At 35.5% G+C, this 15,632-nt stretch overlaps 1 protein-coding gene and 1 long non-coding RNA gene across 2 annotated transcripts in view; one reads left to right on the forward strand and one right to left on the reverse strand.

Moving 5' to 3' along the window:
* The window catches only part of LOC143649526 (uncharacterized), a 33,243-nt gene extending 25,273 nt beyond the window's left edge, over nt 1-7,970 (reverse strand). The window contains exon 1 of the long non-coding RNA XR_013159086.1: nt 7,889-7,970. This is a non-coding gene — a long non-coding RNA (uncharacterized LOC143649526). The remainder of the gene's footprint in view (nt 1-7,888) is intronic.
* NEGR1 (neuronal growth regulator 1) overlaps nt 1-15,632 on the forward strand; it is an 886,099-nt gene that overhangs the window by 857,339 nt on the left and 13,128 nt on the right. The gene's annotated exons all lie outside the window — the stretch shown is intronic.

Here is a 15,632-nt window from a genome sequence, read left to right on the forward strand (position 1 = left end):
AGTATATTTCCATGTTTCTGATCATTCGGAAGTGTTAATATTCAAAATCTTACTAAGCTACTCACCTGCATCAACTATGCTGATTGAGGTTGTAGAACCAATCAAAAGCCAGACACAACAAGATTTTATTCTTTCCAACTCTATAAATATAACATTTCTAATTCCAGTGATAGAAATAAATATCTAAGACTGTACCTCTCAAACATTAATGTACAGCTGAATCACTTGGAAATCTTGTTAAAATGCAGATTCTGATTCAATAGTCTGGGGTGAGGGGTGATATTCTACAATTCTAACAAGCAGCTGACTGACGTTGATGCTGTGGTACATGAACCCCACTGAAAGACAAGTGTCTAAAGGATTCGGTCGTATCCTTTTCTCAATAGAATCTTTATCTGTGACTCATGTAATAACTGCACTTAAAAAAAAATAAGAGGTTACCTCAACATGTCAATTAACATAGGATTTTTTTTTCACATATTAGAATCCAACTATAATTGTGTGTTGTAGATGGATGGAATTTATATTTCGGAAACAGATCTGTAATAAAAACTAAAATCATAGTCATCAAATACAAACTACTTCATTGCTCTATGTGTCACAGGCTCTGGTTGTTGGCAATGAATACAGAATTACACCTGGTCAAGTAAATTAGAGCAGCGGTCATGAGAAATTACGTACCGGGTAACTCAGTATTTCTCATTTCATAGTAAATCACCAGTTGTTCTGTTCATCAACCAACAAAGTGTATTAATTTACTTGTAGAATAGGGTGCAGAGTCTTTTGGGTAAAGATAATTATTCTGTTGATACCTAATAAGACATGGCTTGATGATACTGTGGGGAAACTGTAGAGCACACGATGCCTATTCTCAAAAGGCTTACAAACCAAGGAATGGAAATGTGTAATTAGCTTACAATAAAATGCTATAAGAAGTGTTAAATTCCTTAAGAAATGAACAGAAGTGCTAAAAAGTCTATGGAAGGAAAAATTGCTTGAGGTAGAATAAAAGCAAACCGTCCAAAATAAGAGAAAGAGAACCACTGATTGAGGATCAATAGTGTTCAGTCGTGTTGACATAAATCCAATTAAAGAAAAAAAAAAGGAAAAGAGAGATAAGCCTTCTCTCTTCTGGCTAAACTGGATATAGTCTGTGAAAATAGGAACCTATTTTTATATAATTTCTAATAGGGTTAACTCAATTTTTAAATTAAATTTGGTCTAAATAGTTTGCACTCGTCATATGGGCTATATACACACACACAGAGAGAGAGTATTCAGGGACTACTCAGTAAAGCTTAAAATTTGTTGAAAGAAAGGTAATATGGTGACATTCCATTCAAGCCCTGGAAACCCAACCCATAAACCCACCTTACACTTTGCTCCCACCTGAACATTTACTTTTCTCTCCCACCATTCTCCACTTTTGCGTTCGTAAAATAAATTGATATTCTAAAACACAGAACCCTACTCAGAATTGATTACAGCCTTATACAGTGCTTAAAAGATGTGATTATTGGAATAGTTTGGAGAGGAATAAAAACAATGATAAAAAATGGAATTAAGAGTAAGGGTTAGAGAACATGGTATTTGTGCACATGGAGAAAACTGTAGAAGAACTTGGATTTTGTGGCAAATGTTAGACTCAGGATAGTGAACAGCTATTTGCTGAGTAAAAAGAAATACCCTCCAGTGAGACACATAAGCAGTAGGCACCTGTCCACATGTGCCTCTGGCCCCCGCAGCTGGCTCCTCCTGTGAGTGTACCAAGAGCAGGCCAAGTTTCTGCTGCTCTGTCACCAGCCAGGGACACTTGCCAACCTTCCCGATCAGTATGTTCAGGCTCTGGCCATAATAGCACCAAATGGGGTCAGGTGCTCTCTCAAGAGTGTCTGGCCCCAATTCACTCATGATAGACTGTATGAAATGTCTACACCCCCTTGACAACCAAATTTGTGAGCTTGGATGGAGACCAGATCATCACAGCACCACAACCCAGTGCCATCTCCATTCTTGGTGCTGCAAACCAGTACAAAGTACTAGTGTACCTAGGCACTTTTTCAACCTTTTAAAAAAAGATGCCTGGGAGTAGTTCTTCATCTCTCTTTTCAGTAGAATGAGAAGGTAATTATGTTTGTTTAGAGACTTTATTACCATGCAGAGTAATTTTTCAGTACCACGAAAAATAAAATAAAACAAAAAGAAGGTACTGGGATTTATCATGCTTGAAGTATCATTATAATTTGATAGAAACACTTTGCAATAGGGAAAGATTCTAGGAGTTTGAATATAAATACAGATGTATTATTTCACAAGAAGCAGTTTGAATTACCTCTTCATAAGATCAATTTATTCTTGGTGCCAAACTTAAGCACAGCCTAAGATATCAGAACACCTGTTATTTTGTCATTTGTACACCACCAACCTCAGCAATCTTTGACTAAGGGCTCATAAAGAGTATTTATGCATCTGCAAATCTATCCATACAGTTTACATGAACTGATCGTATTACCCATGAAGCACTAAATGAGCGTTATAATTTGGTAGTAACTGATTTGAAGCACAGATTAACAGCTATTGCTAATAGAAATAGATTCAAGAATCAAGCCTAGCTGTGCACACAGCCCCTGTGAGAAAGTCTCTCCAGGTAAAAGGTATTACTAATAATGAGAATTTTTCAGAGACCTCTGAAAGGTAGTGCTGCTTTAAGAAGTACATATTTAACATATCTCTCCTTTCCTTTGACTCAGCAAGAATCACATCTGGCCTTGAAAGCTCTCCTTAACTGAAATTTACCATTAGTACTTCAAACAAATCTTCCAGAGATATCTCAGACAAACTCAAATTCAGGCATTTGATTTCCACGGTGCTGTTAGTTAATGATGCTGTTCCTTCTTTCCAAAGACCTCATGCTCCACTTGTCCCACAAACACATACCAGTTTTCCCATGCAGTGATTATAAACACATGAACTTATCCTATGACCATTACTACATATTGCAAGAACTCATCTATCAGTCTTACAGTTATTTTTCTGGTTATATTTTATTGAGATGTAATTCACATACCACATAGTTCACCCATTTAAAGTATGCGATTCAATAGTTTTTAATATATTCAGACGTGTGCAATCAGCAACACAGTCAACTTTAGAACATTTTCATCACCTAAAATGAAACCCTAATCCTTCCATCTTCCACAACCCTAAGCAACCACTGATCTACTTTCTTTCTCTATATATCTGCCTACTCTGTACATATCATATAAATGGAATCATATGGCTTATAATCATTTTTTATTAACTCTATTCATCTAAGTGTATTTCATTGTCTTTTAAAAAGTATTTGTTTTTGCCAAACCATGTTTTGACCTACAATGTTTGTAAGACTATTATTATAGCATATACTTAATAATGTATATTAATACACTGTGACCAGCCATCATAACAAGATTTATTTCTAGCTTATTAGCTCATAATGCCAATGTCACTTCAATTTTAAAAACTTCTGTTTGGGCAAAGGATAGTTTCAATTGTTTCTGTTTGCTTGTGAAGTTGTTTTGGAATATAAATCTGATACCAGATTTATTACAGATTTATTACCCATAGTAATAAACCTTTAAGCTTACAGAAGGGAAAAAAAAAAAAAGATTACCTCTTGGTCTCACATGCACCCTGGGCTTCAAGAGTCATGCTTCTTTATTGTCTAGGGAAATTTTCAAGCAGCATAAATCACAATGGCTGGGGTTTGAAGATTTGTTGAAAGCAACTGCTAATCACATATACACTAGTATCTCTTGCTTCCTATTTCTATGGCCCTATGGTCTCCTTATTTGTCTCCCTAGCTCCCCACATTGACCCATTTTAAATCTATGCTCAAGTAGCCCCTGTGATATATATAAAGCTTGTCACTACTCTGCTCAATACCATGTAAGAACTTCCCATCTCATTCAAGATAAAGATCCAAGTCCCACACTGGCCTACATGAGCTCACTCCCCAGTTCTACAACATCATCTCCCATCATTACTCTCTCAATGGACACTCCTACTTTATACCAGCCATTCTACTTTTGTTCTATTCCTGAAATACCACCTAGTACACTCCTGCCTTGGAGACTGTGCTAACTAGTCCCTCTATCTAGTGTACACTCCTCCCAAATATTTGTACGGCTCATATTGTTCTTTATTTACATCTCTAGTGAAAAATCTCCATTTTCCAGACTGTACATAAAAGAGACCCATCCCTTCCCATGCATTTTCTACCCCCTAGTCCAATTTGATTTGTCTGCTTAGCACTTATCACCACCAGGCATTTAATTCACTGTTGTATCCCTAGTACCTAAGAAGTACCTGGATAACAACAGGTGTTCAATAAATGTCAGCTGAATGACTGGATGGATGGGTGGTGGATGATTGGACAAATGGGTAAACACATAAAAAAGAAATAGTGATCCCTTTCCCTTCAGATAACTCCAAAGTAGAGGTGTGGAATTTCTATAGACTTATTTTTTCTGGGTACAATTCAAAGTGCTTTGCCCAGTTTTTAAATTACTGTTTAGTCCTAAAATTATTTTTATATCTTGTAACATTGGTGGATTCTCAGATCAACTGAGTTAGGTTAAAAAAGAGTGAGTGATTTGATTTTGACCTAAAGAAGACTTTGAGAAGATTAAAAAGCTAAGGAGTTTTCTAATCGGACAAGCAAGTAAGAAACTTGGTCTAGGGACTGACATTTTATAGTCACTGGATGAACTATTAGAAGCAATGAGAGGTCTTGTCTGTCAGTGTACTATAGTAGAGCCCAGCACAGATGTCCGTCATCTCTTCTTTACTTCTTCCATTAGTATATTTTTTACTTTATCCAAAGCTGCATATCTTTGTATATTAACATCAAATAAACAAAATTCGTGATTTATACCCATATCATATTTTCAGACATATTTTAATTGTGTTCCAATCAGTATATGTAGGTTTTGTTTGTTTGTTTGTTTTTATTGTATGGGCAGGCACCGGGAATCAAACTTGGGTCTCCAGCGTGGCAGGTGAGAACTCTGCCTGCTGAGCCACCGTGGCCCGTCCTGTGTAGGTTTTTTAATACATCTAAACATTACCAAAGTATATGTATTTATTGCCTAATCACAAAAAAATAGTGCTCCTATGTTTATTCTTATATGGAGAGTCACAACTCTAAAAAAATCTACAAGACACACTACTTACGAAAATTCAGTAGAATGTATGAATTACACACTCTGCATTGTCAAGATGAAATTTGTGTGCCTTTATAATTGACTCTCATCTGAATAATCTAAGAGTTTTAGAGTGAAAAATACAGTGTGGTCACCTTACAAAAAATTCAATGCCATTTTAAAAAAGCTAATGCACGTATCTTATAAACACAAAAAGACATATTATCTTACATCTCTCCAACTGCCTATTTGAGCCCCAAGACTGACAAAGAACTTCAGAGGAAGCACATAATAGGGCAAAAGCCAAGAAAAGGAACCAGGTTAGACTGAGCTTTATAGAGACAACCCAAATAGGAAAAGAGCTGAGGTCCAAATAAGATAAAAGCAGAGACAGAAAATGCTTCTTCAAGCCAGGAATCAGAAGCTACAATGACTGAAGTTTGCCAGAAGGTGAGAAAAATAAATAAAATTTTAGAGATGAGTTGTCCAAGTGGTTTAGGAGGGTATCGTCTCCCTTTCAGTTTTAAAAAAGCTGCTCATTGCTTTTAAGAGCAAAAATTTAAAACTGTTTTAGTTTGAAAGAATGAAGTTAAAATGATAGCATGAGAAGGGTGCATATACCCTTCCTCCGGCTTCCCCCAATGGTTACATCTGATGTACCTATGGTACAACACTCAAACCAAGAAATTCTATGCCCACTGTCTGCTTTGGGTACTGCAGTACCACACCACACTAGTAGCCCTGCATTGCCAGGGAGACGTGGGACTTGGCACTTGTGTGACATTCACTCATGCATTTGTTTTATCTGCCCTACCTGGAGATGAGCCTTATAAGAAGAGAGACCGGGGCTGGCAAAGGGCCTTGGACATGGTAGGCACTTGACACACTTGTTGAATAATAATGTAAGTTATCCTTTTTTTTTCAAGGCAATTATTCATAAATACATACTGCAACTTGTGAGGTAATATTTTCACTTTAAAATGAAGTATAATTTCTTAAATATCTTGGTGCTGTGTGTTGCTTTTAAAAGAGACACAAAGTCTGTAAAGCATTTTACAGAATCACTTTGAACTGAAGGCAAATGCTAAGTTTCTATATGAAAAATATTTTGAGAAAATTTTAAGTATTGCAAGCCAGCAGTTTTAAAATGGAAGGGCCTTTCCAGCCATATCCATAGTATGTCATCCCTACCACAAAATCATAATTTCCATCATTTGTCTGGCTGTAAAACAATAAGTTATAAATGGGTCTAGGACTGACTGGAGAGTTCCCAGGGGGGAGGAAAAAAATGGAATGCTCTGTACAGTGATACTCTCATATGGAGACAGCCTCCAGTGGATGACTTTCTCTGGACAGACTACCTAAGAGACTGCTGGTGCTCAGAGATGTGCCTCAGATTATTAACAAAAAGTAAGGTTAATCAGCAGCCTTTCAACCATAAGGATTTTATTATGCAAGCCACTGAGCATTTGAATTCAAAATGAAATGCAACTTAGAAACTTCTTAACATGTTAGGCATTGCTTTTGTTTTCATTTTTATCCTTTTTGAAATAAAATGGCTTATGGCACAATAGGAATGCTTATCTCTGACTCGTGAAATAATTCATTTAAATACTGGAAGGTAGTTTGTTCCTTCTTACTTTTTCACCGAGTTTGCAATCATTGAAAATAAACATGACTATGCTCGCCAGTACCAGCAGTTCTAGTCAACGTGGTTTAGGAATAAACATTCTAAAATAACCCAGATGTCATCTTTTGATGACAGAACCAGAGGAAAGTATGTATTGATCATGCCAAGCTCTCTCCTTACTTCATATTGGCTTTAGGTGATAAAGATTTTTAAAGTACCCTTTCCATAGTATTGTAACACATTTCTTTCTCTTTATAACAGAAAATCCAAAGGGAGGTTTTGTTTTTTTAATGGCAGATCTTATTCTAGTATTTTTAAGCTTCTAATTTCCCCTGTGTCTGAGGAACAGCATTGTAATGCAGTTAAGAGCAAAGGTCACACAAAACCAACCACACAAAGACACTTTATACAAAGTTCTCAGAACAGTACTTGAACTTAGTGAATGTATTATGTGAATTAGCTATTGTTATTGTTTTTTGTCTTGAGTATCAGAGAGTACCAACCATGTAATTATTCCTTCTCCTTCAGCTACATAGTTGACTAATAGCACACTGATATTAGTTCTCTGGAATCTGAAATTATTAAGGCTTATACTCAATGCTTTAATATTATAGCAGTTGTATAGGTAAATAAAGACAAGCTGTTTTTATTTGGGGAAGCATTGGTTGGAACACTGTTTATCACATGCGTAAGATTTACGATGGGACTTAACATAGACTGCATTTGCAGCAGGTGTGCAAGCCTTCAGGCCACAGGCCAAACATGTGGCTCAGCTTAATATCATCTAGCCAGAAGGCCAAGCACCAAGAGTCTAGTATTTCCATTCAAGCCTTCAGCTGTGAAAATACAAGAGAGCATTTGCATTCTTTTGGAGCATTACCCTATAACCACATAAGCTGGGGTGTTTCTCCCCCAGTAATTCTCATTCTCCCTTTGCCCTTTGACTATGTGTTTGCATATGTGTCTCTGACTCACTGACACATACAAGGAGTGTGTGTGTGTGGGGGGTCTGTCTCTGTGTGTTCTTACATATGGGTACATAGTTCCCCTTGAGCATCTCCCATTATTGTCTTACTGTATCTGTGGTCACTTTCTTTCTGCGGCTCATACCATATCTAAGTGCAGCATTAAATGTCTTTCCTCACTCCCTGCATTTCATTGTCTCTATCTATCACTTAAAATTCTAGAATCCGGCATTGGAATGGAGCATTGTCTTATTTTACAGTTGCCACAATTCCTTCTCCCTCCATATTTCTTTTCATCTTTCCCCTTACTGACTCAGGATACACAAACAAAATTTCTGTTTTCCTGCTTAGTGTATTTACTGAGTAGAACTCATTTATTCAATAAACATTTAACTTCCTGCTCCATGCCAGGCACTCGAAATATAGAGTTTCTTTCCCTTATTTTATTTTTGAAAGGTGCATGGAATGCCATGCATTTCTATGAGTTAAAACATATCTAGTAATTTAAATTTAAATATCTTTTAAATCTTTTAACCTGATGATTTATTGTACTCGATTAACCATAGAAAAATTCATTATTCTTAAACACAAAGTAAGAAATCAGTGATAAAAAAAGGTCTAGACATGTATCTACAAATATATTAGGCTATGTTAACCCAAGGAAGCACAAATCCACAATAGCAATGAATTTAATTATTGAACCTTAACATCCTAAGAATGTTGTTCTTCAGAACAGAGGAAGAATGAAGGCTGTGGTCCATCCTATCGTCATGGGCATGGACATGAGATTCTTGTGTAATCTGTCTCATAGGGTTCGCCTTCTCTCACACAGGAACAGCATATCATTGTCTGGTCCATGCAGCGAGCTTCTCTCTCTGCAAAGAAGACAATCTTTGAGTTTTGGCTCAGATAAACACCCAATTACCTGCTTGTGAAGTTTCAAAGCTGAAGGTGCAGACGTTTTTATGATGCTAATGAAGGAAACATCAGTTATTCAGTCAGTGAACCCAAACAAGGCTTAAAGGAGAAGGGGTAAGAATCAGTGCAAATGAATGAATATATGAGGAAGAATTTGAGCAGGCTGTGGGGGTGGGCTTTCTCTTTCCTCTCTGGCATTTCTTTGATATGTGATTTTCAAAGCAGGCGCTATTCTTATTGCAATCACATTGTCACACTCCATTATGAGGAAGCAATTAAGCCCATAATAAGTTAAGAGGTGATGTTTTTGCATTTTTTTTTAATCTCACACAACCGTTGATTCGTTAGCTTTTGAAAACAGATAGGAATTTTTCAATTACACCCTCCAAAATACCTTTTCTCATTCTGAGCATCTGAAAAGCAAATGTATCTTGGATCCAGTGCTTTTGTGTTTACAAATCTGGATATGATTTAGTAGAGATAGCAAGCGCATAGTAAGGAAATCAGATTTACATAATTTTCTGCTTGCTTACAGAACACAGCAGTTGAGGTTATCTTTTACATTTGGAAAGACTGTTTTAATATGATAAGATGAAATACCACCTACAGTACACTTGATCTTGCTAGTTTGACTTCTTAAAATAAATTACGTGCTGATTTGTCATAGTGACTTTTACCACAAATTGCTATTATAGTCTAAAGAAGCAATTCTAAAGGAGAACTGCCTTTTCACCTCATCTACATAAAAAGATGTAGGTTATTTCTACATTTATTCTTTTCTCCATGCAATTTATTTGCTGTAACTTTACATGGCAGGAACCACAAAAATCCATGCTTTGTTCCTTTCATCTATTCTGCTATTCATGGATGATAAGTAGCAAATAACAGCTTAAATGGAGAAATGGCATAAGCCAAAGAAGTATGTCGAGTTTATTTTTCAAATATAAAAAGTGTTTTGTAAGGGTGCATGCACACCCTTTTCCCCATTGGGAACACAATTAGATTGCAGCCTTGGGGAAATAAAATTAAGATGAGCTTTACTCTTTACCTTCCACACGTTTCCTTTTGGTATATATGTATGCATATATGGATGCATATATGTACATATGTGTGAACATGTGTATGCATGCATTCTTGCAGCTCAATAGCTACTGGAAATGAATGTTAAAGTCCAAACATCTTTTATCTATAGGAGTGTTATTGGTCGTAAAATAGAAGTTAGTGCTAAACCCAAGGGGCAGACCTTCTTACACAAGCAGGAGCCTCTGAGGAATGTATGAAGTGTTTAAACCAGATTTTTGCTTTCTGTTTTATGAGCATTATGCTTGATTAAGCTTTCTGTCACTATCTCTAACTTCTCTTTGTCCAAATTTGCCATGGTGCCTATTTCCTGTATCATCTGCATGTATTATTTGACCACAAAAGATTTAGAAACATCAGCATTGCTGTGTACTTATTAGGATTAGTTATTCATGGACAAGTGTTCAGATTTAGGCATTTTATATTAAAAATGAAGAGGGGGTGCACACAGGGCTTCTGGTCAAACTTTCTTGCTGTACCATGGATAGAGATTGCATGTATCTGTGTGTTATCTCATTCAGTGCTCAGCATGGAATTAGAGTAATCTTGGATTTATAAGTGGCTGATGATTATTTCCTTTCATCTAACTAGAACAATAGTTCTGGACCCCTGGAGTCTCTGATTGGAGTCTTCGTTTTCATTTTTTACAAAGGTGGGAAAATGTTTGTAGAAAACATAGGTGGCAGACATAGCATAGGATTATAGAATATCATCTAATAAAAACTGGAATAAAAAGTAGACAAATAAATTCTAAGGGAAATAGAGAAGTTCTCTGCCAAACCCTCCGATGCTTTAAGGCCCTCTCCTCCAGAAGGAAAGTATCTGAGCAGCATTTATTACGTGTACTGCTTATTTGTGGCATAATCATTTTCGCCTTTGATATGCCTTTTGGTTTTCCATTCCTAGCTTTTGTTTATTTAACTCTTGCATTGCCTTTCCACAGTTTATGCCACGATGTCCCACTATGAAAGGAGGTTGCTGAATGTATTAATTCTCTATGGCTACAAAACGAATTGCCACAGATGTAGTGGCTTAAAACAACATGAATTTATTAGCTCATAGTTTTGTACCAATATAAGTGCAGCTTGGCTCAATTGGGCTCTCTGCTCATGTCTCACAAGTCCCAAATCAAGGAGCCAGCTGAACTGTGCTCCCATCTCCCCGCTCTAGGGAAGACTCTATTTTCAGACTTTTTCAGGTTGTTGGCAGGATTCACTTCCTTAGATTGCAGGACTGGTTGTGAACTGGAGCCAGCTCTCGGCTTTTAAAGGCCATGGGCATTCCTTAGCACAGGGTACCTGGAGCCTCTAGCCAGCTGCTGCAAATTGAATCCTGGCTTGCTCCTTACCTCTGATTGCTCCTTCTGAGGCCAGTGGAGAAAGATGCCTGCGCTTAAAGGGGATCGTGTGATTGGATTTGTCCCGCCCAGATACATTTCATATTTTAATGCCAAATGACTTGGGACTTTAATTGCATCAGCAAAATCCCTTCGTAGCATTAAATTAGTGTTTGATTAAATAACCAAGGGATGAGAATCTTACCGTACTGACCATGGTTTTTTCTTCTTCAGGGCCATTCTATGCAGAGTAGATACTAAATAAATATTTTTTTTAAATAATCCACAAATGCATGAACTAATGAAAAACAAAAGAGATATTTTAGAAGTCAGATGTCTCACCACATGGATTACTTATTGATAATACTGAGCTTCCAAGTGAGCAGAATTTTATTTAAGCTGAATAATTAATTTTGGGTTATTAGGGTAACGGTTTGGTATAGCCATGAAATACTTCACTTTATAGCCATTATTGAGTTGATTAATCATGCGAAGATGTACCATTCGCTGATGAGAGTTCATTTAATAATTGACAACAAATTTAAGGGGGATTATTTTTTCTTTAAAGTCCCAAATATCAGTCCTAAGAACTAGATCCTTGGGGCAAAATGGTTTTTAGAAACTGATTTACAAATGACAAACCTCAATCAGGAGCGTTATCTCCTCTAACCCTCACAACTACCCATAACGCCCCACGGGTACTAGGAAACCCATTCTACAGATCAGAAATTGAGGTTCAGAGTAACTAAGTATCTTGTTGCAGGTCTTAATTATTTTTCTTTTTTAAGGTCTTAATTCTTTATACTTAAAATTTTCTAAAGGCAATTAACTTTGCCAAAGGAAAAAGGATATAATGATGTAATCAAAGAATCAAAGAAAAGTGAAGACTTTTTAAAAACAAAAACAGACCTTTACATGCCTTGCCCAAATGTTTGATAATTATAATGTAATCGTTATTCTACCCTGTACTTAACATTGGAAATGCATCTCCTCAAGAATTAAAATAGTAAGTTATCTGTGTCAAATAACAGAGGCTAGTTTTCACTGCATTATAGCCAACCAGCTGGAAAAGGACCTCTGATATGTACCTTCCAGTGAAGTGACGAAAAAGCAATATCTTAAATTAAACACCATGCAATTAAATATGTATCTAATTGTCACCTAAGAATTAGTGCCATTCATTTTTTTCCTCCAGAGTTTTGTAATTTTCCCTTATTTTAAAATAGCTTTTTGAATTTTTTGAATATATTCCCTCTAGGAATCTGTGATCTGTGATCATACCTTATTTACTTACTCAGGATTCTTTTTTCTGGAGCTTAAAAACAAACACAAATGTAACTCAGTGGTTTAAAACGTATTTTATGGTGGTCCTTGAAGGATGATTGGAATTATTAGGCCCAAATAATTTAGTAAACGTACCTAGGAATAGAAAGGAATCAAAAATGTTTGATATGAAGAGATCTATTTGTGGGGTTTCAACATGAGTATGTTTGTGTTTCTGATGATGCTTTCTTTTTTTCTTATTTTTAAATATTTGTATTGAGAAATCTTTACACACATACATTCCATACATGCTATACAATTAATGGCTCACAATATCATCACACAGTTGTGTATTCATCACTATTATCATTTTTTCGAACATGTGTATCATTCCAGAAAAAGAAAAAACTCATACATACTATACCCCTTACTTCTCCCTCTCGTTTACCACTAGTATTTCCATCTGATGATACTTTCAATCATAAAGTCTTCTTAGACCATTCCTTCCCCAACACTGTTCATCTTAATCTTTTCCAGCACTCACTTGAGTCCTTCTTAGTCACTCCCTTTCACTTCCAAAATCTTCTTCCTTAGTATTCCACATCATATTTCATTTCATCATCAGCAAGCAATAAAGCAATGAAACAAAGCCTGCCATGGATTGTCTTCCTGTGACTACTAAGTTTAGGGTGGTTTTCTTATAAGTAACTTTTGAGCTTAGACCTGAGATCCTGCCTTTCTCATTTGACTGTGAGATTTCACAAAAATTGTTACCTTGTTCCTTAAAAAAAAAATGGTATTATGGCTACTTTAAATAAGAAAAACACAAGAAAACCATTATGACAAATTGAGGAATATTGAACTACTCAATCAATTTCATTGAACACTCAGCACCCTACAAATTTGAATGAAGCTTTCAATACACAAATAAGCCAATTCTGTAACAATAGATACTGCCATTGTATACCAGAAATTATTCACAGTACAGCCAGTTACATTAAGGAGGCAAATTAGAATTTGTTTCCAAAGATAAATGGAAATCTAAAAAAAAAAAAAAAATTATTATTGTTGTTCTGTAAGGATATGTCACTTAATGAAAACCCCTCTTTTTATTATTGGTGAGTTTTGTGTCCCTAATTCAGACATGTGGATAAAGCTCCTTTATTACTCTCTCTAAGCTGGTAGCTGCTATAATGCTGCAATTTTGTAAAGGAATGTGTCGTTCATATGTGAAGACTATCAGAAGAATATTTAAAAGAGTATAGACAAGAAATATAAAGGAAGAGATTCCAGTAAGATTAGTAAGAGCATGCACAGTGTTTATCGCATCTTTTTTATGTCCCTATATCTCCAGGAAAAAAAAAATGTAACAATGAGATAATAGTATTTAATATCTTTTCCCTTTTTTGTGAAGGGAGAAAACAATCATCTGTCTTTTCTACTTTTTAAGACTTTTAAAAAAGCATACACCGGGCGGGCCGCGGTGGCTCAGCAGGCAAAGTGCTTGCCTGCTATGCCGGAGGACCTCGGTTCGATTCCCGGCCCCAGCCCATGTAACGAAAACGGAGAAACAAAATACAATAAAAGCAAGAAAATGTTTAAAAGATGTTTCCCTTTCTTCCTCTCTTCCTTCCTTCTATCCTTCCTTCCTTCTCTCTGTCTTTCCTTTAAAAAAAAAAAAAAAAAAAAAAAAAAGCATACACCAGTACAATTAGGTAGACCAAACATTTTTATAAGAAGACATTTTTCTAAAAATACATCAAAATGAAAATGACTTCATGGTTGCTTTCCTTAAATCTCACACATAAACTTACAGGGAATTTTAGAAAATAGTTTTTACTATGAGAATGATTCTTAATCTCCCTGTTAATTGCTTATAATTAAACTTAGTGTGAAATAGAAATTTTATATTAACCTACATGTATTTAAATTTGGCTCTTCGAATTCATTAACAATTGCTTTTAGATTGGTGTACTAGGAAAGTAGAGAGATGATAACTGCAATAAAACCAAATTGAAACATTTGTTGTCTTTAAAGCTATAACTTTGCTCTCTGGGAATCTATGTTTCCCTTTATCCCTTTTCCAGTTTTCAAGTCCTGAATGCAAAGATAGACAAAAAACCTAAGCTAATTCTTCACTTAAACAAAGAAAAACTGCATTTCATGCAGAGTTGTTCTGAGTACTATTTTCCTGATTTCATTGTGTACTTTTGAGGCATTGAGAAATCAAGATGTAGTCTATATATATATGTGTGTGCGTGTGTATATATAGGGCAGAACTGTATAGCTACCTATTCTTTTGCTTCTAGGCAACATTCTCATGTATGGAAATCTATTCATAACAGATTTTTAATATAACAATTATTCAAATATTACTAAAATTGATCAAGGAATATTTATTATGAGCTTTTAATAATTGTGGCACTAAAGAAGTTAAAGTTGAATACATTGTGAAAGATGCAAATAAAACATACATTGACTGTAGATCTATGAAATTATTTCCAAAATTCAATTTCAGACGACAATTGTATCACTTCCAGCATATATATATCATAAAACAAGCTATTTTGCATTTTATTGGTTGAAATTCCTAATTAAAGTGGCACCTAACTCTTGGATAATATACTAGACAGTGAAATCATTTTGATCATATTAAATTTGGAAAAATTTACGATTGTATTTTCTATATTCAATATTAATAAGCAGTGAGAGTTATAGAAACCTGAAACAAGATACTAAATGAATTAACGTGGGCAACGCAGATATGCCGGAATAGACACTAGACTCAAAGTCTAGAGACTTATATTAACTCTCTGTTTAGCTCTTCCCTCTCCAGGCCTCAGTCCTTTAAAATGACATAACCCTGAAATGTCTTTTGCTAACTCGATACTGGTACCTAGTTGTTTCTGATTTGGTTATACTTTGACAGAATTGATTCTCTCAAAGTTTCCTTTAAACCTGGAATTCTAATAATATATGATTTGGTAGAATTTATCCTTTTTCTCCTAGAGTTGAACATTTATTTCTACTTAGCTGTTAATTCTTTAAAGCCAAGGGGTATATCTTGTTCATCTTTGTATATTCAGCACTGCACACAATGCCTAGCAGATAGTAGGTGCTCCATAAGTATTTGTTGAATAATTAATGTGACTACTGGTATAAAAGCAGCTACTCCTAAATTATTTCTTTTCTGTCTTACTTAGGTCTGAAATATCTATCTTTCAGGTTTGGATTTAAATATATACCATTTCTAGGTC

Source organism: Tamandua tetradactyla, chromosome 11 (genome assembly GCF_023851605.1).
Source record: "Tamandua tetradactyla isolate mTamTet1 chromosome 11, mTamTet1.pri, whole genome shotgun sequence".
Taxonomy (NCBI): Eukaryota; Metazoa; Chordata; class Mammalia; order Pilosa; family Myrmecophagidae; genus Tamandua; species Tamandua tetradactyla.